General features: G+C 40.4%; 1 long non-coding RNA gene across 1 annotated transcript; it reads right to left on the bottom strand.

Moving 5' to 3' along the window:
* Positions 1-4,952: 4,952 nt before the first annotated feature.
* Positions 4,953-22,913, bottom strand: LOC139356651 (uncharacterized). The gene is made up of 3 exons (XR_011608837.1): positions 22,796-22,913; positions 14,280-14,418; positions 4,953-5,418 (listed from the first exon to the last, which is right to left on the bottom strand). It is a non-coding gene; the product is annotated as an uncharacterized lncRNA (long non-coding RNA).
* Positions 22,914-23,287: the final 374 nt, after the last annotated feature.

Raw genomic sequence — 23,287 nt, 5'->3', positions numbered from 1 at the left:
TTTCTAAGACATTGAGGCCCAAAGATGGCTGTTGAACCACAGGCATGAAGTGTGACTTCAAATCAAGAGTCAACACTACGCGGAGTGACTAGATACAGAATGCTCTAATAAAATAATCATCACCTGCCGGGGCAGAGTTAAGCTTAAAATCATCTTACCGTGGATTATTTGAATTTATAGCATATTACATATAATTCAGATAGAACAGGGTAATGTTCAACCTAATCCCATCTATGAAAAGATTGCAGAACAAACAACAAATATAAAATACATTACAGGAACTGTGTTTCAGTTACATGTCATATGTCACATACATAAGAACAAGAATTAGGAAGCAACAGAATCAATTATTATTGCATCACGGGGAACTATGTTTTCAAGAAGCATAACTACTGAACTTGGAAGTCATTCTCTTTAACAAAAAACAGGTAGTCCATGTAACCTAACATATTACACAGCAGCAGCAGCAACTGAAAAAGCTGTTCCCAGGCAAAGGGCACAAGCCAAAGTCATTTTTGTGGGCTCTTAAGCAGATCTCGCTATGTTTCAGTGGAAGGTAGAATCATTCAAGAGGAAACTGGGAATGTGCAGAGATAGAACCACAGAACATCACAAAGAGCCTTCTTAAAGGAGCAGTGGTGGGCTGAGTGATTGGGAATGCTCTGCAATTAAAGGCATACCTGGTTTAACGTTTTTTTTAAGAGATGAGGCTCTCACTATGTTGCCCAGACTGGTCTTGAACTCCTGGGTTCAAGTGATCCTCTTACCTTGGCCTCCCAAAGTGCTGGGATGCCACCCTGCCCCAGCCTATCTTTGCCATTTTTCTAACAGCATGTGCTCATTTCATGGTCTCTGTGTCACATTTCAGTAATTCTCACAATATTTCAAACTTTTTCATCATTATTATTTCCGTTATACTGATCTGTGATCAGTGATCTTTGATGTTACTGTTGTAATTGTTTTGGAGAGTCATGGGCAGCACCCATATAAGAAGGTGAACTTGATCAATAAATATGTGTGTTCTGACTGCTCCACCAACCGGCTCCTCCCACTGACTGGCTGTTCCCCCATTTCTCTCTCTCTCCTCAGGGTCCTCCCTATTCCCTGAGATACAGTGATACTAAAATTAGTTCAATTAATAACCCTACAGTGGCCTCTAAGGGTTCAAGTAAAAGCATTGCACATCTCTCACTTTATTTATTTATTTAATTTTTTTTTCAGACGGACCCTCACTCTGTTGCCCAGGCTGGAGTGCAGTGGCGCTATCTCAGCTCCCTGCAACCTCCGCCTCCCAGTTCAAGTGATTCTCCTGCCTCAGCCTCCTGAGTAGCTGGTATTACAGGCATGAGCCACCACACCCACCTAATTTTTGTATTTTTAGTAGAGACAGGGTTTCACCATGTTGGCCAAGCTGGTCTCGAACTCCTGGCCTCAGATGATCTGCCCACCTCAGCCTCCCAAGGTGCTGGGATTACAAGTGTGAGTCACCACACCCTGCTCACTTTATTTAATTTATTTTTTGAGCCAGGGCCTTGCTCTGTCACCTAGGCTGGTATGCAGTGGTGCCATCTCAGCTCACTGCAACCTCTGTCTCCAGGGTTTAAGCAATCCTCCCACCTCAGCCTGCTGAGTAGCTGGGATTACAGGCAAGCACCACCATGCCTGGCTAATATTTGTATTTTTTGGTAGAGACAGGGTTTTGCCATGTTGCCCAGGCTGGTCTCGAACTCCTGGTTTCAAGCATTCTGCCCGCCTCGGCTTCCCAAAGTACTGGGATTACAGGCACATCTCTCATTTTAAATAAAAAACTAGCAATGATTATGCTTAGTGAGGAAGGTATGTTGAAAGCTGAGATAGACTGAAAGCTAGTCCTCTTGTGCCAAACAGTTAGGAAAGCTGTGAATGCAAAGGAAAAGTTCTTGAAGGAAATTAAAAGCATCTCTCCATGGGACACATGAATAAGAAAATGAAACAGTCTTAATGCTGAAATAGAGAAAGTTTTAGTGGTCTGGGTAGATCAAACCAGCCATAACATTTCCTTAGGCCAAAACCCAATCCAGAACAAGGCCCTAATGCACTTTAATTCTCTGAAGGCTGAGAGAGGTGAGGAAGCTACAGAAAAAAATGTTTGAAGCTAGCAGAGGTTGGTTCATGAGGTTTAAGGAAAAAAGCTGTCTTAATAACATGAAAGCAAGTAGTGATGGAGAAGCTGCAGCAAGTGGCACAGAAGATCTAGCTGAGATAATTAATGAACAATAGATTTTCTACATAGATGAAACCTTTTCTATTGGAAGATAATGCCATCTAGAACTTTCATAGCTAGAGAGAAGTCAATGCTGGCTTCAAAGCTTCAAAGGACAGTCCGATTGTTTTGTTAGGGGCTAATGCAGCTAGTGACTTTAAGTTGAAGCCAATGCTCATTTACCATTCTGCAAGTTCCAGGGCTCTTAAGAATTATGTGAAATCTACTCTGCCTGTGCTCTACAAATGGAACAGCAGAGCCAGGATGACAGAACATTTCTTTACAGCACGGTTTACTGAATAGTTTAAGCCCACCATTGAGAACTACTGCTCAGAGAAAAAGATTCCTTTCAAAATATACCTGCTCATTGGTAATGCACCCAGTCATCCAAGAACTCTGATGGAGCTATACAGGAGATTAATGTTTTAAGCAAACACAACATCCATCCTGCAGCTCATGCATGGAGGTGTAATTTTGGCTTTCAAGTCTTATTGTTTAAGAAATACATGTTTTTTTTCTTTCTTTTTTTTGAGATGAAATTTTGCTCTTGTTGCCCAGGCTGGAGTGCAATGGCACGATCTTGGCTCACTGCCACCTCTGCCTCCTGGTTCAAGTGATTCTCCTGCTTTAGCCTCTCAAGTAGCTGATATTACAGGTGCCTACCACCACGCCTGGCTAATTTTGTATTTTTAGTGGAGATGGAGTTTCACCATGTTGGCCAGGCTGGTCTTGAACTCCTGACCTCAGGTGATCCACCCACCTCGGCCTCCCAAAGTGCTCGGATTACAGGCATGAGCCATTGCACGCAGCCAATACATACATTTTGTAAGGCTATAGTGACCATAAATAGTGATTTCTCTGATAGATCTGGGCACGGTCAGTTGAAAGCCTTCTGGAAAGGATTCACTATTCTAGATGCCATTGAGAACATTCATGATTCATGGGAGAACATATCCATGTTAACAGGAGTTTGGAAGAAGTTGATTCCAACCCTCATAGATGACTTTGAGGACTTTAAGACTTCTTCAGTGGAGGAAGTCACTGCAGATGTGGTAGAAAGTGTAAGAGAACTAGAATTAGCAGTGGAGCCTGAAGATGTGACTGAATTGCTGCAATCTCATAATAAAAGTTTAATGGATGAGAAGTTGCCTCTTATGGATGAGCAAAGAAAGTGGTTTCTTGAGATGGAAACTACTCCTGATGAAGACACTGTGAATATTATTGAAATGATAACAAAAGATTTAAAATATTATGTAAACTCAGTTGTTAAAGCAGCAGCAGGGTTTGAGAGATTTACTTCAATTTTGAAAGAAGTTCTACTGTGAGTAAATGACATCAAATAGCTTTGCATGCTACAGAGAAATCTTTCATGAAAAGAAGAGTCGATTGATGCAGCAAACCTCATTGTCTTACTTTAAGAAATGGTCGCATTTTGAAGAGAAGGTGGAGCGGGGGGCTCCTCTATTCCAGGGACTCTAAACCAAAAAGCATCAGAGTTTGAGAAGCCAGCAGCTCACGGTTCGGCTGAAGTTAGGAATGGGAGGCAGCCGCCAAGTGCATGGGGTTGGGAGTGTCCTGGTCTTTGGCTTCTCAACTCTGTCTTTCGACAGAGAACATGTTACGACTTTTCAGAAATAGGAAGGTTTGTTGATTTCTCACAGTTTCAGGAATCTGATGATACAGATGAAGATTCGGGCCCTACCACTAAGAAAATTTGATCATCTCCCCTAGAAGCTAAAAATAAGGTGATCTGGAAAGAATTCACAGGAAGATAGTGAGGACTCAGAAGAAAAAGATCTGAAGACCAAGAAGGATGACTTTCACTCAGCAGAGGATAATGAAGATGAAAACGAAGATCATAAAAATGTACACCAGCACAGCAGGCGGCATCTAAAGCAGCTTCTGAACAGAGGGAGACGCTCACGGAAGATGTGGGCGTGAGGAAGAACAAGAAGAGGATGAGGCACCCTTCCAGGAGAATTCCGGCAGCAATGAAGATTTCCTAATGGAAGATGATGACGATAGTGACTAAGGCAATTCAAAAAAGAAAAACAAAAAGATGGTTAAGAAGTCCAAACCTGAGAGAAAAGCAAAGAAAATGTTCAAACGCAGACTAAAGGCTACAGTGATGCCAAGTCCAGTGAAAGGCAAAGGGAATGTGGGTCGCCCCACAGCTTCAAAGCCATCAAAGGAAAGGACTCCTTCTCCCAAGGAAGACAAGGAACCAGAAAGCCCGCCAGAAAAGAAAACATCTACAAGCCCCCACCCAAGAAATCTGGGGATGAAGGCGTCTGGGGAGGCTTAAAAGTGATGATGGTTTGGGGAGAACTTTTAAGAAAAGGAGAGGAGAGGAGAGGAAGAGAGGAGAGAAGAAAGGAGAAAGAAAAGAAAGAAAAAAGAAAAAGTAAAGGAGAAAAGAGAGGGAGAAAAAAAGAACCTACTTAAGATAGAACATGGTTTTGTCTGCGGCTTGACCCATGGGCTTTCAGTGCTTTTTTCCATTTGTTGAAAGTAATGCTTCTCTCTTTTAAAAATAAAACAATTGTATGTTTAATTGTTTAAGTTACCTTTTTGTCTATTGGTCTCTTTGCCAATGCCCCCACCCCCAACCCCAGCTGCCCTTTCCCAATGAAAGCTACGTCAAATTAATCATGGATTGACTGCTTTGTCTTTTTATTTTTAATGGAAGGTATACCACAGTTGTAAAGCAGTAAGATTTGAGATGAACACTATGGAAAATTTGCTTTTTGCTAAACAATAGCAAGTTGAATAGTAATCAAAAAACATAGAAAGATTTTAGTTCAAAATGATTGCTTCTTCCTCTACTTGGACTTTAAAAAAATCAGTTGTCATCTAATATGAGTTTATTTGTCTATGTACACAAGTATAAATGTCTAAAAAAATCATGACTTTAAACTTCCACTGATGAGGCAGGTAAAAGATAAAGATGAATTCTGAACTGTTAAAAAAAAAAATGGTCACAGCCACCCTGTGATGATGGTTCATTTCAGGTGTCAATTTGACTAGATTAAGGAAACATACAAACCTCTAAAAGTGTTATTTTGGGGTGTGTCTGCGAGGGTGTTTCTAGAGGAGATTGGCATGTGAGTCTGAGTGGACGAGGTGGGGAATATCTGCCCTTTGTATAGGCAGGCACCATCTAATCTTCCAGGGGCCTGGAGAAAACAAAACAGAAAAGGCAGTTATGTTGTGCTGTCAGTTGGAGCTGGAATACACTCTTCCTCTCCTATCCTTGGACAGCAACTTCAGGCTGTCCAGCCTTTGGACTCCAGGACTAAAACCAATGGCTTCCCCTGTTCTCAGGTCTCTGACTTCACATTGAGAGTTACACCACCTGCTTCCCTGGTTCTGAGGTCTTCAGACTTGGACTGGGCCAAGCTACCAGCACCTCAGAGTCTCCAGCTTGCAGTTAGCCTGTTGTGGGACATCTGAGTATCCATAATCATGTGAGCCAATCTTCCTAATAAATCCCCTCTCATCTACCTGTCTATCTACCCTATTGGTTCTATCTCGTTGAAGAACCCCAATGAATATACATGCTAACCCCAACAACAACCACCCTGATCAATCAGCAGCCATCAATGTCTAGACCCTTCACCAGCAAGATTATAACTTGTTGAAGGCTTGATTATCATTAACAATTTTTTTTTTTTTAAGACAGAGTTTCACTCTCTCGCCCAGGCTGGAATGCAGCAACGCGATCTCAGCTCACTGCAACCTCCACCTCCCAGGTTCAAGCGATTCCCCTCCTTCAGCCTCCCAAGTAGCTGGGACTACAGGTGGATGCCATCACACCTGGCTAATTTTTTGTATTTTTAATACAATGGGCTTTCACTGTGTTAGCCAGGATGGTCTCAAGCTCCTGAACTTATGATCTGCCTGCCTCGGCCTCCCAAAATGCTGGGATTACAGGCATGAGCCACGGCACCCAGCCTATCATTAACATTTTTTTCGCAATAAAGTATTTTTAAAGTATGCACGTTTTTTAGACATAATGCTATTGCAAACTTAATAGACTACAGTATAGTATAAACATAACTTTTATATGCACTGGGAAACAAAGATGTTCATATGACTCACTTTTTTGCTATATTAGCTTCATTGCAGTGGTCTGGAACCAAACCTGCAATATCCCTGAAGTATGCCTATATAGAATTCTTCATACCGGGAAGAGGACTTATTGATAGAGGAAGGTGTGGGATATGGGGCAATGTGTGTGACAGAAAAAGGTCAGTAGATGGCAATGAACCAATGGCAATGGAAGGATCAAGAAGGACCGACAGAGAGATTTCTGTCCATCATGCTTGTCTGAAATGAAAACCAGAGCCACATTGTGTATCATTTACAGCTTCATGTATGCATGTATCTGTCTAAGTTAACCGTTTATGGTTTTTTATGATGTTGGCACAGTAATTTTACACTATTTGTATTGATTTTTATAAAATCAGGTTAAAGCCATCTCTTATTATTAGAGATTGATACTTTTAGTTAAAGATGCAGGTAGAATGCATGCATTAACTCTTATTCTCAAGTTATTCTAAAGAATAATTAAACGGATTTTGAAACACAAAAAAGACATAAACCACAGGGACAAAGAGGAGAGGAGAAAGCAAAAACAAAATTTTGGATGGTGGAAAGCACTGGGACAAGTGATAACTGAATTAGAAGACCCGAGGGTGTCAAATTGTATAGCAGTGGTTGGGAAGCTGAGAACAGCCCAATTTACACTGAAGAACTCCCAAAGTCTTAGGAACTGGTAACGAGGTTCCTCTTAAAGTGAGGTTGAAGGTTAGTGAAAATTAGCAGATTAGAGGAAAGTCCAGTTAAAAAGCTGTTAGATGAATGAATGAATGAACGAATGAAAATGGTATATCTATACAATGGAATACTGTTCAGCAATAAAAAAGTTCTGATTCATGTTACAATATGTATGAACCTTGAAAACATTATGCTAAGTGAAAGAAGCCAGTCACAAAAGACCACATATGGTATTATTCTATTTATATGAAATGCCCAGAATAGACAGATTCATAGAAACAGAAAGAACAGTTGACTCTTGAACAACATAGATTTGAACTGCATGATTCCACCTATATGTGGATTTTCTTCTGCCTCTACCACCCCTGGGACAATAAAACCCAACCCCTCCTCTTTCTTTTCCTTCTCAGCCTTCTCAATGAGAAGACAATAAGAATGAATACCTTTATGATTATTCACTTCCATTTTATTTTATTCAATTTTTCATAGGTTATTGGGGTACAGGTGGTGTTTGGTTACATGAGCAAGTTCTTTACTGGTGATCTGTGAGATTTGGGTGCACCCATCACCCAAGCAGCATACACTGCACCCTATTTGTAGTTTTTTATCCCTCTTCCCCATCCCACCATTCCCCCCAAGTCCCCTGTTGTATTATTCTTATGCCTTTGCATCCTCATAACTTAGTTTGCACATATCAGTGAAAACATATGGTGTTTGGTTTTCCATTCCCGAATTACTTCACTTAGACTGTCTCCGAGCTCATCCAGGTCACTGAGAATGCTGTTAATTCATTCCTTTTTATGGCTGAGTAGTATTCCATTGTATATATATACCACAGTTTATTTATCCACTCAATTGATGGGCATTTGGGTTGGTTCCATGATTCTGCAATTGCGAATTGTGCTGCTATAAACATGCATGTACAAGTATCTTTTTCATATAATGAATCCTTTTCCTCTGGGTAGATATCCAGTAGTGGGATTGCTGGATCAAATGGTAGTTCTACTTTTAGTTCTTTAAGGAATCTCTATTCTGTTTTCCATAGTGGCTATACTAGTTTACATTCCCACCAGCAGTGTAGAAGTGTTGTCTGATCACCGCATCCACGCCAACATCTATTGTTTTTTGATTTTTTTGATTATGGCCATTCTTGTAGGAGTAAGGTGGTATTGCATTGTGGTTTTCATTTGCATTTCCCTGATCATTAGTGATGTTGAACATTTTTTCATATGTTTTTTGGCCATTTGTATATCTTCTTTTGAGAATTGTCTATTCATATCCTTAGCCCACTTTTTCATGGGATTGTTTGTTTTTTCTTGCTGATTTGATTGAGTTCATTGTAGATTCTGGATATTAGTCCTTTATCAGATGTATAGATTGTGAAGATTTTCTCCTACTCCGTGGGTTGTCTGTTTACTCTGCTGACTGTTCCTTTTGCTATACAAAAGCTCTTTAGTTTAATTAGGTCTCAGCTATTTATCTTTGTTTTTATTTCATTTGCTTTTGGGTTCTTGGTCATCAAGTCCTTGCCTAATGTCTAGAAGGGTTTTTCCAATGTTCTCTTCTAGAATTTTTATAGTTTCAGGTCTTAGATTTAAGTCCTTAATCCATCTTGAGTTGATTTTTGTATAAGCTGAGAGATGAGGATCCAGTTTCATTCTCCTACATGTGGCTAGCCAATTATTCCAGCACCATTTGTTGAAAAGGGCGTCCTTTCCTCATTTTATGTTTTGTTGTTGTTGTTGTTGTTGTTTGTTTGTTTTGAGACAGAGTCTTGCTCTGTCACCCAGGCTGGAGTGCAGTGGTGTGATCTCAGCTCACTGCAAGCTCCGCCTCCCGGTTCACGCCATTCTCCTACCTCAGCCTCCTGAGTAACTGGGACTACAGGCGCCAGCCACCACCCCCAGATAATTTTTTGTATATTTAGTAGAGACACGGTTTCACCATGTTAGCCAGAATGGTCTTGATCTCCTGACCTCATGATCCACCCACCTCAGCCTCCCAAAGTGCTGGGATTACAGGCGTGAGCCACCGGGCCCAGCCTCCTCACTTTATGTTTTTGTTTGCTTTGTCAAAGATCAGTTGGCTGTAGGTATTTGGGTTTCTTTCTGGGTTCTCTATTCTGTTCCATTGATCTGTGTGCCTATTTTTATACTAGCACCATGCTCTTGTGGTGACTATGGCCTTATAGTATAGTTTGAAATCATGTAGTGTGATGCCTCTAGATTTGCTCTTTTTGTTTAGTCTTGCTTTGGCTATGCAGGTTCTTTTTTGGTTCCATAAGAATTTTAGAGTTTTTTTTTTCTAATTCTGTGAAGAATGATGGTGGTATTTTGATGGGGATTGTGTTGAATTTGTAGACTGCTTTTGGCAGTATGGTCATTTTCACAATATTGATTATACCCAACCATGAGCATGGGATGTGTTTCCATTTGTTTGTGTCATCTATGATTTCTTTCAGCAGTGTTTTGTAGTTTTCCTCGTAGAGGTCTTTTGCCTCCTTGATTAGATATATTCCTAAGTATTTTAATTTTTTGCAGCTATTATAATGGATATTGAGTTCTTGACTTGATTCTCTGTTTGGTTGCTGTTGGCGTATAGAAGAGCTACTGATTTGTGTACATTAATCTTGTATCCAGAAACTGTTGAATTCTTTCATCAGTTCTAGGAGCTTTCTGAAGGAGTCTTTAGGGTTTCTGAGGTAAATGATCATAGCATCAGCAAACAATGACAGTTTGACTTCCTCTTTACTGATTTGGATGCCCTTTATTTCTTTCTTGTCTAATTGTTCTGGCCAGGACTTCTAGTACTACGTTGAAGAGGAGTGGTGAGACTGGGCATCCTTGTCTTGTTCCAGTTCCCAGAGGGAATGCTTTCAACTTTTCCCCATTCAGTACTATGTTGGCTGTGGGTTTGTCATAGATAACTTTTATTACATTTAGGTAATGTAAATGTAATAAAATTGTATGCCAATTGTAATAAAATTGGTATCCCTTGTATGCCAATTTTGCTGAGAGTTTTAATCATAAAGGGATGCTTGGATTTTGTCAAATGCTTCTTCTGCATCTATTGAGATGATCATGTGACTTTTGTTTTTAATTCTGTTTATGTAGTATATCACATTTATTGACTTGCATATGTTATATGCCCTGCCTGCATCCCCGGTATAAGACCCACTTGGTCATGGTGGATTACCTTTTTGATATGTTGCTGGATTCAATTAGCTAGTATTTTGTTAAGGATTCTAGCATGTACGTTCATCAAGGATATAGGTCTGTAGCATTCTTTTTTGGTTATGTCCTTTCCTGGTTTTGGTATTAGGGTGATGCTGGCTGCATAGAATGAATTAGGGAGGGTTCCTTCTTTCTCCATCTTGTGGAAGAGTGTCAAAAGTATTGGTACCAATTCCTCTTTGAATGTCTGGTAGAATTCTGCTGTGAATCCATCTGGTCCTGGACTTTTTTTTGTTGGTAATTTTTAAATTACCATTTCAATCTTGCTGCTTGTTATTTGTCTGTTTGGGATATCTAATTCTTCCTGATTTAAGCTTAGGAGTATTGTATTTTTCCAGAAATTCATCCACCTCTTCTAGGTTTTCTTTTTCTTTTTTCTTTTTCTTTTCTTGAGATGGAGTCTCGCTCTGTCACCCAGACTGGAGTGCAGTGGCATGATCTCAGTTTACTGCAACCTCCACCTCCCAGGTTCAAGCAATTCTCCTGCCTCAGCCTCCTGAGTAGCTGGGACTATAGGCATGTGCCACCACGCCTGGCTAACTTTTGTATTTTTAGTAGAGACAGGGTTTCACCATATTAGCCAGGCTGGTCTCAAACTCCTGATTTGATCTCAAACTCGTGATCCACCCACCTCAGCCTCCCAAAGTGCTGAGATTACAGGTGTGAGCCACCGCACCCAGCCTCTTCTAGGTTTTCTAGTTTATGTGCATAAAGGTGTTCATAGTAGCCTTGAATGATCTTTTGTATTTCAGTGGTGTCAGTTGTAACATCTCCCATTTCATTTCTTATTGAGGTTATTTGGATTTCTCTCTTCTTTTCTTGGTTTATCTTGCTAATGGTCTATTAGTTTTATTTATCTTTTCAAAGAACCAGCTTTTTGTTTAATTTTTTGTTTGTTTGTCTTTTGTTTGTTTCAATTTCATTAGGTTCTGCTCTGATCTTGGTTATTTCCTTTCTTCTGCTGGGTTTGGGTTTGGTTTGTTCTTGTTTCTCTAGTTCCTTGAGGTATGACCTTAGAATGTCAATTTGTGCTCTTTCAGTCTTTTTGATGTAAATGTGTAGGGCTATGAACTTTCCTCTTAGCACCGCCTTTGCTGTATCCCAGGGGTTTTGATAGGTTTTGTCATTATTGTCATTCAGTTGAAAGACTTTTTAAAATTTCCTTCTTGATTTCGTTTTTGACCCAATGCTCATTCAGGAGCAGGTTATTTAATTTCCATGTATTTGCATGGTTTTGAAGGTTCCTTTTGAAATTGATTTCCAGTTCTATTCCACTGTGGTCTGAGAGAATGCTTGATATAATTTCAATTTTCTTAAATGTATTGAGGCTCATTTTGTGGCCTATCATATGGTCTATCTTGGAGAAAGTTCCATGTGCTGTTGAATAGAATGTGTATTCTGCAGTTGTTGGATGAAATGTTCTCTATATATCTGTGAAGTCCATTTGTTCCAAGGTATAGTTTAAATCCATTGTTTCTTTGTTGACTTTCTGTCTTGACGACCTGTCTAGTGCTGTCAGTGGAGTATTGAAGTCCCCCACTATTATTGTGTTGCTGTCTGTCTCATTTCTTACGTCTAGTAGTAACTGTTTTATAAATTTGGGAGCTCCAGTGTTAGATGCATATATGTTTAGGATTGTGATATTTTCCTGTTGGACAAGGCCTTTTACCATTATATAATGTCCCTCTTTGTCTTTTTTAACTGCTGTTGCTTTAAAGTTTGTTTTGTCTTATATAAGAATAGCTATCCCTGCTCACTTTTGGTGTCCATTTGCACGAAATGCATTTTTCCACCTGTTTATGTAAGTCCTTATGTGTTAGGCGAGTCTCTTGAAGGCAGCAGATGGTTGGTGAGTTCTTATCCATTCTGCAGTTCTGTATCGTTTAAGTGGGGCATTTAGGTAATATCTTGTCATATTACCAGAGTTGGTTTTCTGGTTCCTTCTCACTTGGGTAGGCTCTGTCAGAGGGAAGGTCTAGGGCTAAAGGCTCTCGTTCAGATTCTTTTGTCCCATGAGGTGTTCCCTTGATGTAGTACTCTCCCCCTTTTCCTATGTATGTGACTTTCTGAGAGCCGAGCTGCAGTGATTGTTATCTCTCTTCTGAGTCTAGCCACCCAGCAAGTCTACCAGGCTTTGGGCTGGTACTGGGGGTTGTCTGCACAGTCCTGTGATGTGAACCATCTATGGGTCTCTCAGCCGTGGATTCCAGCGCCTGTTCCAGTGCAGGTGGAGGGTGCCAGGGGGTGAAATGGACTCTGTGAGAGTTCTTAGCTTTGGTGGTTTAATGCTCTATTTTTGTGCTGGTTGGCCTCCTGCCAGGAGATGGTGCTTTCCAGAGAGCATCAGCTGTGGTAATATGGAGAGGAACTGGTGGTGGGCCCTAGAACTCCCAAGAGTATATTCCCTACCAAGGTGGGTAGGGAAGGACCATCAGGTAGGGGAAGGGCTAGGTGTGTCTGAGTTCAGACTCTCCTTGGGTGGGTCTTGCTGCAGCTGCTGTGGGAGAGTGGGGTGAGGTTCACAGGTCACTGGAGTTGTGTGCCTAGGAGGATTATGGCTGCCTCTTCTGAGTCATGCAGGTTGTCAGGAAAGTGAGGGAAAGCTGTCAGTCACAGGCCTCACCCAGCTCCTACACAATCTGAAGGGCCAGTCTCACTCCTACTGGGCCCCTGCTAACAGCATCAAGTCTGTTTCCAGGCAGTGGGCAAGCAGGGCTGAGAACTTGCCCCAGGCTACCTGCCTCCTGGCTGTGAAAGAAAAAGGCTTTAGTTCTTCCCCTGCCTGTGGAGTCTGCATGCTGGATTCCCCCCTCCCCCGCCCAAGTTCCGGCCAGGAGGCTTCTCACCTGCTTCAAATTGTTAACAAAGTTCAACTGGAGACTTTCTTCTCCCTGCAGTGTTTTCCGCATGCCTCTAGCCACCCTCCCAAAGATCCCTGTGGTGCCAGGCAGGAATGGGCCGCTTGGGGACCCAGCAAGCTCCCAGGGTCTTTCCTGCTGCTTCCTCTACCTCTATATTTTGCTTGACTCTAAATTGACTTAGCTTCAGGTAAGGTCAGAAACGTCTCCCGCAAACTAGACCTTCAGTTTCCCCAATGGGGGTATGTGCCTCAGGGGTGGAAGATCTCCCTTTCCCACTTCCACACTTTTGGCACTCACAATATTTGGGGTGTCTCCTGGGTCCTGCAGGAGCAGTTCACTTCCTTCAAAGGGTCTGTGGGTCCTCTTGGGATGCCTGGTTTATTCCTGCAGTTGTTCTGGAGCTAAAATTCATGATGTTAGCCTCCACATGCTGCTCTGTCCATCCAAGTCAGAGCTGCAATCTAGTTCTGCCTGTCACTTGCCATGATGATCCCTTTATTTTGATTCACTTCCGCTTAATGAATAGTAAATATATTTTATCTTCCTTATGATTTTCTTAATAAAATTTTATTTTCCCTACTTACTGTATTATAAGAGGATATTATATAACACATATATGTTAATCGATTGTTTGTTATCAGTAAGGCTTCCAGTCAACAGTAGGCTATTAGTAGTTAAATTTGGGAAGAGTCCAAAGTTATACATAGAGTTGCAGCTTCACAAGAGGTCAGTGCCCTTAAGCCCCATGTTGCTCCAGGGTCAACTGTAGATTAATGGTTGCCTGGGACTGGGAGAGGGGAGAATGATGAGTTTCTTCTAATGAGTATGGGTTTCCTTTTGGAGATAAAAAAAATTCTAAAATTGATTGTGGTGATGGGTGCAAAACCCTGAATATACTAAAAACGATTAAATTAAATAATTGATTATTGTTTTAAATAAGAAAATGCTAAACCCATCAAAAAATGAGCCAAAGGTCTGGGTGTGGTGGCTCACGCCTGTAATCCCAGCACTTTGGGAGGCCAAGGCAGGTGGATCACCAGAGGTCAGGAGTTTGAGACCAGCCTGACCAGCATGGTGAAACCCTGCCTCTACTAAAAAAAAGAAAAAGAAAAACAAACAAACAAAACGAAACACACACACACACACACACACACACAAAATTACCTGGGCATGGTGGCACATGTCTATAATCCTAGCTACTTGGGAGGCCGAGGCAGGAGAATCGCTTGAACCCGGGAGGTGGAAGTTGAAGTGAGCTGAGATCAAGCCATTGCACTCCAGCCTGGGCAACAAGAATGAAACTCTGTCTCAAAAAAAAAAAAAAAAAAAAATGAACCAAAGATCTTAACAAACACCTCACCATAGAAGATACACAGATGGCAAATAAGCATATGAAAAGATGCTCAACATCATACTTCATCAGGGAAATGTAAATTTAAACAGCGAGACACCACTACACACCTATTAGAATGGCTCAAAACCCAGAACACTGACAACACCAAATGCTGATGAGGATGTGGAGCAACAGGAATGCTTACTCTTTGCTAGTGGGAATGCAAAATGTTTCAGCCACTTTGAAAGACAGTTTGGCAGTTTCTTACAAAATGCAACATATTCTTAACATACAGTCCAGCACTTACACTCCTTGGTATTTACCCAAGTGAGTTAAAAAAATTATGTCCACACAAAACCTGCACACTGGTGTTGATTTATTTATAGTTGCCAAAATTCAGAGGCAACCAAATGTCATTTGGTAGGTGAATGGATAAATAAACTGGTACATCCAGACAATGGGATATTATTCAGCACTGGAAGGAAATGAGATAACAAACTGGGAAAAGACATAGAGGAAAGTTAAGTGCATGTTACTAAGTGAAAGAAGCCAATCTGAAAGGCTATAGGCTAACTCTAACAATATGACATTTTGGAAAAGGCAAAACTATGGAGACAGTAAAAAATCATTGATCATTGTGGGGGAGGGAGGGATAAAACACAGAACACGGAGGACTTTTAGGGCAGTGAAACTGCTCTGTATGACACTATAATGGTGGATGTCATCATACATTTTTTTCAAACCCATAGAAAGTAAGATACCAAGAGTGAACCCTAATGTAAACTCTGGACTTTGTGTCATAGTGATGTGTCAATGTAGGTTCATCAGTTATAAGAAATGTACCAATCTGGTGGAAGATGTTGATAGTAGGAAAGGATATGCATGTGCAGGGATAGAAGATATATGGGAACTCCGTATCTATTCAGTCTTTTTTTTTTTTTTTTTTTTTTTGAGATAGGATCTCACTCTGTCACTCAGGCTGAAGTGCAGTGGCTCAATCACAGCTTACTGCAGCCTTGACATCCTGGGCTCAAGTGATCCTCCTGCCTCAGCCTCCCAAGTAGCTGGGATCACAGGCACGTGCCACCATGCCCAGCTAATTTTTTTGATTTTTAGTAGAGATGGGATCTTGCTATGCTGCCTAGGCTGGTCTCAAATTCCTAGGGTCCAGCGATTCACCTGCCTCGGCCTCCTAAAGTGTTGGGATTACAGGCATGAGCCACTGTGCCTGGCCTCCATTCATTTTTGCTATGAACCTAAACTGCTCTAAAAAGTAAAGCCTATTTAAGAAAATTAACTAAATGAAAGAGAAAAGGGAGATGATATAGCCCCTGCCCTAATGGAGTATACTTACTAGTATGTATTATTCTTGAAAAGAAAAAAAATCCATAAATATTTTTCAAACATTTTTAAAAGTTGATTCTAAAACTCATTGCACTGGGTGAGGGCATACCAGACAAGCAGTCTCCTTACAAAACAGTGCCCAATACACCCTGTTCCTGCCCAGGTACACTACAGGGGACCCTTATAGTGCTGTGCCCTTCATCTAGTTAACTGAGAGTAGGGATGGCTTTGAGAGCATCCAACTATACAGAATAAAAAGGGTCTTTGCACTGGAGGCTCTTAAGAGAAGTCAAGCACAAATCCATTGTTTTATAAATGAAAATACTGGAGCTCAGAGAAATTAACTAAAGGTAGAAAGACTTCAGTGGTAGAATGTGTTTTTGATGCATTATCTCACAAAAACCTTAAGAAGTTGGTGATATTAATGTCCCTGATTTAGAGAGGAAGGAAATGAGAGGCTAAGAAATTTGTTCACGTTTCCACAGCTATTTAAGTGACAGAATCAACTGTAACTCCAGAGCATATTATCTGACCTCTATGCTAGAGTTCTCCTTGAGCACTTCTTTTCACAAAATGAATCTACTTGGTGATTGTATTATTACTTGATCATTTGTTTTGAATTTTAGTCCTTGGAGAAGTTCATTGTTTTCTTTGGTTTGTTTTCTAGGATTCCTTTTCAGAACAAATCATTCTACTTCATAGTGCTATAACAGTCCTCTCATTAAAGGAACTATAATTTTTTTTCTATCACAGCATTCTAAAGCTTCAATGCCAACAGCCGCTCCAACCACCCCTTTATACATGTCCCAAATGTATAACCTAAAAGGACTTATGTGAAAATTTGAAGTTTCATTCATTTGTTTATTTATTACTTCATTCAGCAATGTTTATTGAGCACTTGTTGTAAGATAGGCCTTGGGTATACAATGAATATAACAGACATGATCCTTGCAGCTATGGAGCCTGTAGTCTAAGGGAGGAAGATAGACATTAAAAAAGCACAACCAATACTTAGAATTATAAGCCACATCAAGCGCTATGAGGAAAATAAATGGAAAACCATAAGAGACTACAAGAGAGTACTGGATTTTGATTGGGAGACCAAGAAAGGCCTCTTTGAAAAAATGATGAGCCAAGGCCATCAGGATAAGTAAGTGTCAGAAAGGCGAGGTTTAGGTGGAAGGTTATAGGGTGGGGCACATGCAGCATTTCAGGAAAATGAATTGCATATGTGAAAGATCCAAGACAAGATGGTGTTTGCATGGTTAAGAACCGAAAACAACTTAATGTGGCTAGAGCGTAGTAAGTGAGGAGCATGGTAGGAGATGAGTTTGGAGATTTAAACTTAAATCTGATCATGCAGGTGCTTGCAGTCCATATAAGGACTTCTTCTTATATGAGATGAGGGAAATGGGCTTCTCTACTCTCTGGTCCCACCAGAAAATTTTCAGAACATTTTTCACGAAAATAAATTCTCTTCAGAGGAACCAGGTGGGTATCTGAACTTCCTTTGAAGTAGGTGTTTGCCTTTACCACAGGACACTCGGAAGTCTGAACCTTTTAGTCACTAACCATATAAGGATCCTTATCAGGCTTAAACTATGTTTTAAAGATCTCTCTGGCCACCATAGTGAGTATAAGAGGGAGGGACAGGAAAAGAGGATGGGATGGTGTGTAGCAATTGAGTTGCAGTAGTCCATTTGAGAGAGAATAAGGACTTGGAGATGGAGAAATAGGAAAAGACTTGAGAAATATTTTGAAAGTGGAATCAGTAGTATTTGGTAATGGGCTGGCTGTTATAAGCAAAGGAGAGGGCATTTGAAAAGATGACTCCTAGGTTTGTGGCTTTAGCAAATGAACAGATGGTAGTAATATATATTTAGATAAGGAAGATGGGAGGAGGAAGATCAAGAGTTCGGGTTTGGACAAGTTAAATTTGAGTTGCCTCTGAGATATGTGAGTAGGCAGTTGGCTATACAAGCCTGGAGATCAGAAAACAAAGGTCTGGACTAGAGATTAAAATGTGGGCATTAACAGCATTTTGGTGATATTTAAAGCCACAGGACTGGTCTGGGCGCAGTGGCTCACTCCCGTAATCCCAACACTTTGGGAGGCTGAGATGGGCAGATTACTTGTGGTCAGAAGTTCAAGACCAGCCTAGCCAACAGGGAAAAACTCCATCTCTACTAAAAATACAAAAATTATCTGGGCATGGTGGCTCACGCCTGTAATCCCAGCCACTCGGGAGGCTGAGGCAGGAGAATCACTTCAACCCAGGAGGTGGAGGTTGCAGTGAGCCAAGATCACACCACTGTACTCCAGCCTGGGTGACAGAGCATGACTCTGTCTCAAAAAATAAAATAACATAAAATGAAATAAAAATAAAACTACAGGACTGAATGAGGTTACTTGGGGGAAAGTGTAGAGAGAAGAAAGAAACAGGCTCCGGAAGGAGTGCCGAGTGGTCTCTAATACATGGAGACAGAGGAGAGGAGATAGGGTTAGCTGTGAGACTTAGATTAGCCTGGACATAGGAGAAAGGAGAGGACGGCATGGTGACAAAAAGACCAAGGGGAGAGTGTTTCAATAAAGGTGCAAGCAACTATGCCTAATGCTTCTGAGAGGTTAAAGTGAGGTTGGGAACGTGTCTACTGTATTTGGTATTGTTGCAGTAGTGTGCTGAAACTGACTCCCATCAGTGCAGAGAATCTATGTGGGCATCTTTTCCCAATTCTGTGTTTAGTGATGACACATTGGTAGTCATGGTGGGAGTATTTCCACTACGGAAGCTAGCAACCACTTCTATGGTTTTTGTTTTATTTTGTTTTTGGCGAGGTGGTTGTAAACATGTACCAGCATGCCACTGACAATATGACTCAATTTGTAATAAGCTGAAGAGAGAAATGGCCTTCTCTGCTCTCTGCTCTCATCAGAAAGTTTTCATGAAAATAAATTATCCTCAGAGGAACCAGCTGGGTGTCTGAACTTCCTTTGAAGTGGGCTTCTACCTTTGCCACAGGACTCTCTAAAGGCTTAGCCTTTTAGTCACTGACCTTCACAAATTTGATGCAGACCAACAGGAAAAAGAAAATCAATGTGGTCATATGAAGAATTCCTTCCAACTCTGAGATGCTGTAATTCTGTGTTGGCTGCAAGAAATTCCAGGAAGCACAAGCAGTAAACCACATTTCATTTACTCCTGGGCTTATTTACTTGGTAAAAATAATCATTAGAAAATTCCAGAATCCAGGGGTTAAGAGATGACATTTTCCACATCTTTTTTATTTTTGAAAAATGTCTACTATTTTATAAAAAAAAAAAAATGTAGATAAAAAAATTAACTGTGGCTGGGCACAGTGGCTCATGCCTGTAATCTCAGCACTTTGGGAGGCTGAGGCAGGCACATCACTTGAGGCCAGGAGTTCGAGACCAGCCTTGCCAACATGGCAAAACCCCGTCTTTACTGAAAATACAAAAATTAGTTGGGCGTGGTGGCGCACGCCTGTAATCTCAGCTACTTGAGAGGCTGAGGCAGGAGAATCGCTTAAACTCAAGATTGCGCCTCTGCCCTGAAGCCTGGGCAACAGAGTGAGATTATGTCCCCCCAAAAAATATTAATTGAAAGGTGGAAAGTTTTATATTTTCAATACTATGACAAATGAATTAGATCATTTAATAATCAAGCTAATTAATCACTAGGTAATAGGTGTTAAGATAAAATCATTAAAATAATTGTGTTTTGACATTACTTTAGTTGTGGCATATAGCCACAGTCTAAATCCTCCTGTCATCCAAAGGTGAACTACAGATTGAACTGAATTTCTTGCAAAGTCTTCAATTTACTGAAGAAGTCAACATGCAAACCTAGTCTATATAGCTCCAAAAGTTTGTTCTTTGACACATCTTTACTCTGAACACTTAGCAATGATAAAGTTTATCAAGCTTAAAAATTAAATAAACACATCGGTGGCTCAGATTTGGAACAGAAATGCAAAGCTGTGAGCTGAGCAGAAGCCACTTGCTTATGGGGCTATGGATCTGGAATCAGGCAATATTAGCTATAGTTTGGCTCTTCCCAAGTAAATTAAAATAAAAGAGTTCCATGCCAAGATGGGAGGCTGAAAGCCAGACTCACTACTTGAAGCCAGAGGGAAGGCAGGCTTCTCCTACTCCAGAAAGGAAGCAGAAGTGGAAGCTGTTTCTGCCTGGAGCTACAGCTTTTAGCAAACTGTGGACTTATGCAAGAGGGAGGACACAGCTATAACCCTGTGACTAGGAAAAGAGGCAGTCTGTTTAGTGCCTAAATCTGTGCTGTCCTCAATATGACTGTGGGCTGGATCTTGAAATAACCATTAGTAAATCTGGGTCTGAACTGGGGCCCCAGGGAGCCAAGTACAAAATGAAGGGATTCACAAAGCCACTGGACAGGGAGGAGAAAGCACAGTGGGATTAGAGGAAAAAAGAGAAAGAGAGAGACAGAGAACACAAGCCTAGAGTCAAAATGAGTCCTCAACCAAAATCCAATGCTTAGAAAGCCAAAAAAAAAAAAAAAAAAAAAAAAGAAGACATAAATTTTCTCCTGTTGAAATTAATTTTCTAGAACAATCTGGAAAAAGGTTTACATATGCTTACAATGTGCAAAGAGATATGCAGGAATAACTTCTTTTTTTTTTTTTTTTTAAAGCAAGACATTACACAAAAAATGCCAACATAAATGAAATCAGAATGGGGGTATAGTGAAAAGAACAACTAGAAATCTGGGAAATGAAAAATACACCCATTAAAACAAAAATACAATAGATGAGATAAGCTGTAGACTGGCAACAGTTAAAGACAAAATTACTAGATTGAAGATGATACTGAGGATTTTTGCCTAAGAAACAGGACAGAGAGACAAAGAGATAAAAAATGTGAGACAGCAATTAAGAGAGAAGGAGGATCAACTGATAGGCTTTGACAAATGTCCACTAGGAGTTTCAGAAAATGAGAATAAAAGACATGATGGATAAGTAATATTTAGGGAGAAAATAGCTAAAAATTTTCCACAGTTAAAGAAAGTGCTAAGCTGAGCACAGTGGCTCATGACGATAATCCCAGTGATTTGGGAGACTGAGGCAGGAGCACTGCTTGAGGCCAGGAATTTAAGAACAGCCTGGGCAACATAGTGAGACCCCATCTCTACAAAAAATAAAAAAAGTTAGCTGGGTGTTATGGCACCTGTCTACAGTTTCAGCTCAGAAAGCTGAGGCTAGAGGATGGCTTGAGCCCAGGAGGTCGAGGCTGCAGTAGGCTATAATGGCACCACTACACTCCAGCTTTCGGCATCAGAGTGAGACCCTGTCAAAAAAAAAAAATACTAAGTGCAAGTGCAGCATGACAGAAATTCACACATCTTAGCCAGCAGACAATTAAGTAATGTCTTTACAGCTAAGGGCAAGTAAGTTAGAACCTAAAATTGTACATTAAAAAAGTTTATTCAACAGTGAGGGACGCTTAAAGACATTTTCAAAAATATAATGATTAAAGTGTTTCCACTCAGAGACCCTCATAACTAACAGGAAGGCATCTCAGCAAAAAGAAAAAGGAACAAAGGTTGATGAAAATGACTAACACAGAAATTGATAAACTAGATTAGTAAATTTAATTTCCTTATAAAAATTCAACATTTTTTTCATTTATTAAAAAGATGAACTAAAATTCTAGACAATAATTTTTAAAACGCTAAAGAGGGTAAAGGATGGGAAAATAGGATGAAGAGTATTCAAAGGGAAGTTAATATATGCTAAGATCAATATCATATCAGGAAAAAGAAGAGGAATATTTAATAATTTAGATGTTCTTAGAATATGGAATTGTTAAATATGCAAGTCAACACTATAAGGGCAACTACTAAAATAAGTAAGATACCATGTCTGGCTCCTAAAGTAACAGCAGAAGAAAAAAGGAGTATAGAAAATGTATTCAACACAAGAGAAGGAAGGAAAAGGGAAAAAATAAGCAAAGAATGATAAACATAAGATGAAAAAATAAGAAAGTTAAAAATAAGTTGAAACATTATCATTAGCCTCAGCAACCATAAACATATTAAACATTGACTTTCAAAAAGAGATTATCTGAATGATTTTTTTTTTCCAGACAGTCTCATTCTGTCACACAGGTTGGAGTGCAATGGTATGAGCTAGGCTCACTGCAAACTCCAGCCCACCAGGATCAAGCAATTCTTCTGCCTCAGCCTCCCAAGTAGCTGGGATTACAGGCACAGCCCACCACGCCCGGCTAATTTTTGTGTTTTTAGTACAGATAGGGTTTTACTACGTTGGTCAGGCTGGTCTCAAACTCCTGACCTCAAGTGATTCACCTGCCTTGGCCTCCCAAAGTGAGAATGAATTTTTAAAACCCCAAATCAGGCCGGGCATGGTGGCTAACACCTATAATCCCAACACTTTGGGAGGACGAGGTGGGCAGATCACCTAAGGTCAGGAGTTCAAGATCAGAGACCAGCCTGGTCAACATATTGAAACTCCGTCTCTACTAAAAATACAAAAATCAGCTGAGTATGGTGGCGCACACCTGTGGTCCCAGCTACTTGGGAGGTTGAGGCAGGAGAATTGCATGACCCTGGGAGGCAGAGGTTGCAGTGAGCTGAGAGTGAAACATCATCTCAAAAAAACAGAAAAAAAATTGCACTGAATACACCTAACTTACCAAACATCACAGCTTAGCCTAGCCTAAATTAAATGTGCTCAGAACACATTAGCCTACCATTGGACAAAATCATCGAATACAAAGCCTATTTTTCAATATCTCATGTAATTCATTGAATACTGCACTGAAAGTGAAAAATTGAATGGTTGCATGGTTACTTGAAGTATAGTTTCTACTGAATTGCTTTTAAAGCATTGTATAGTTGAAAAGTTGTAAGTTGAACCATCATTATCAGTATAGTCAGGGCCATGCTCTCTCTGAAGGTGCTAGGAAAGGAATTACTCGATGCCTCTCTTACAGCTTCTGGCAGCTTCAGATGTTCCTCGGCTTGTAGGTGCAACACTCCAAGCCTGTCTTTACGTGGTGTTTTCCCTGTGTGTCTTCACATCATCTTCCTCTGTGTCTATGTCTGTGTCCATATTTCCCTCTTCTTTTAAGGACAACAGTCTTGTTGCATTAGAGGCCCACCCTACTCCACTATGACCTCATCTGAACTTAGCTAATTGCATCTGCAATGACCCTGTTGCCAAATAAAGTCACTTTCTGAAGTACAGGGGATTGAAACTTCAACCTGTCTTTGGGCAGGGGACACAATTTGATGCATAACAGAAGGCATCAGTAAAAATAAGGGCAGAAAAGGCTGAAATAGAAACCAAAGTCATAAAATAGAGTAAATAAATACAAATGAAAGTTAGTTTTAAGAAAAAAATCCAGTTTGATTACCCAATCTTTAATAAGACTGATAAACAAAAGAGCACAAATAAACTATATTAGAAATCATAAAGAGATA

Source organism: Macaca nemestrina, chromosome 1 (genome assembly GCF_043159975.1).
Source record: "Macaca nemestrina isolate mMacNem1 chromosome 1, mMacNem.hap1, whole genome shotgun sequence".
Lineage (NCBI taxonomy): Eukaryota > Metazoa > Chordata > Mammalia > Primates > Cercopithecidae > Macaca > Macaca nemestrina.
This window is presented reverse-complemented; position numbering and strand designations above follow the sequence as displayed.